Source organism: Vicugna pacos, unplaced genomic scaffold (assembly GCF_048564905.1).
Source record: "Vicugna pacos unplaced genomic scaffold, VicPac4 scaffold_19, whole genome shotgun sequence".
NCBI lineage: Eukaryota > Metazoa > Chordata > Mammalia > Artiodactyla > Camelidae > Vicugna > Vicugna pacos.
The window spans coordinates 56,246,488-56,248,646 of record NW_027328740.1 but is presented as its reverse complement, the minus strand read 5'-3'; the positions used below and the strand labels follow the sequence as shown (position 1 = coordinate 56,248,646).

Genomic DNA, 2,159 nt, shown 5'->3' with positions numbered 1-2,159 from the left:
GGAGATAGAAGATTTTGGATTGATTAGTAGGATCAAGCTGTTCTCAGGTTATAATTTTTATCAGCTGGTTGCTGAATTGATGTCCAAGTGAAAAGATAGGATATGAGGGTATGATACAGAGCAAAACAATGTCCAAAACTTTCAGTTATACCTAATTAAAAATAACATTCTTTGTAGATTTTCCAGCTCAGACTGATAAGTTTATATCAGTCCACAGTAAATGGAGAATCCCAACAACGTGACTGAATTCATCCTTTTGGGCATTACAAAGAATCCAGAGCTGAGGAAAATACTCTCTGCTGTGTTTCTAATCATGTATGTGTCCACCATCTTGGGAAACCTCCTCATTGTGGTAACCATGGTCACAGATCAGAGTCTGAGATCACCTCTGTATTTTTTCCTTACCTCCTTGTCCCACATGGATGCCACCTTCTCTTCTGTCATTGCCCCCAAGATGATTGTGGACTCCCTCTCTGAGAGTACTACCATCTCCCTCAAAGGTTGCATGACCCAGCTTTTTGCAGATCATTTCCTTGGTGGAGAAGGGATCATCCTTCTCATTGTCATGGCCTATGACCACTATGTGGTCATCTGTAAGCCACTGCACTACATGACCATCATGAGGCCTTGGGTGTGTTGCCTGTTGCTGAGAGGGGCCTGGCTGGGGGGATTTTTCCAAACAGTTATACAGCTTCTCTTCATGTATCAAATACCCTTCTGTGGCCCCAATGTCATAGACCACTTTATGTGCGATTTGTTTCCATTGTTGAAACTGGCCTGCATGGACACCCACATCCTGGGCCTCTTAGTCATCCTCAACAGTGGGGTGATGTGTGTGGCCATCTTCCTTATCCTCATCACCTCCTATGTGGTCATCCTTTGCTCCCTAAAGACCTGCAGCTCTGAAGGATAGCAAAAAGCTCTTTCCACCTGTGATTCCCACCTCATGGTGGTTGTCTTGTTCTTTGTGCCATGCATTTTCTTGTACATGAGACCTGTGGTCACCTACCTCATAGACAAAGCAATGGCTGTGTCCTTTACCATTGTTGCACCTATGTTAAATCCCTTGATCTACACCTTGAGGAACACGGAGGTGAAAAATGCCACAAGAAAACTGTGGATGTAGCAAGGAACCTTGTGTAGTCATTAACTTATATGCTAGAACCAATCTTTTCTGAAGGACAATGAGATGTTACTCTCCCCATCCCAATTTATTCCAATCCTTTGAGGAGACAGCAGCCAATGACAGGTTTTAATCATGTGAGTCAGGTTAAGATCATGTTACTACCCACATCTCCAGTACATTTATCTGTCTCTGTCTCTCTCCTTTTTAACCTGCTTTTTCAATAATTCAAGCATTTCTCAGTTCTAGATTTTGTTTTTCTTATGCAGCTTACTGCTGGACTGCTCTTTTCCAGAGTTTTCACTTGCTTGTCCAAATCTCATTTTTTCCACTTTCAGTTGAAATTCCACCTTCTTAGATGAATCTTTCCTGATGACTTCCTCTAGCTCCCCTCAGTTTTTCTCTTCATCTGGTTTTATCCTGAATATCAACAATCACAAACTAACCTAAGTTATTTGCTGCTTTCATTTTCTCTGTTTTCCCCACAAGGTGGTAATCCCTGTGAGGTCAGGGGTTATGTTTATTTGTTCATGCTAGGGTAGAACATTGCTGGTCACCTAGTAGGTGCTTAATAAATAGTATTGAATGGATATAAATGTAAAAGTAGCTTAGCTTAGGGAGTAGACAAGATAGCAGAGCAGAAGGATGCTCTTAGCTAACCTTCTCTCATGAATGCTCCAAGAGAGACATCCAGGAACCCACCCATTTACTCAGAACACCTGCTGAACTTTGACAGAACATCGCCTATTTCAAAAGACAAAATTTGTCACAAGTCTGGCAGGATAAAAAAAAGAAGAACCAAGAAATTAGTGCACAACCTGTCCCATGAGGAGAAATCAGCAAAGGAGAAAAAGCGCTCTTATGCAGGGACTCCCCATCTCCAATGGAGAGGTCGGCAGGGACACAGGGGTAACCTCTGAGGCTTGAATCTGTGCACAGCAGCCCTTGGTCAACAGAACTAAGTGAAACTGGCACAAAGGGTCCCTGTGACCCCCAACCCTCAATGCCAGCTGGCAGGTGTGGGCTGGGACAGGCT

The 2,159-nt window shown here is 43.2% G+C and overlaps 1 pseudogene; it reads left to right on the top strand.

Annotated features, from left to right (window-relative positions):
* The first annotated feature begins 220 nt into the window (after window positions 1–220).
* Window positions 221–1,126, top strand: LOC140692962 (olfactory receptor 4C6-like; annotated as a pseudogene).
* Window positions 1,127–2,159: the final 1,033 nt, after the last annotated feature.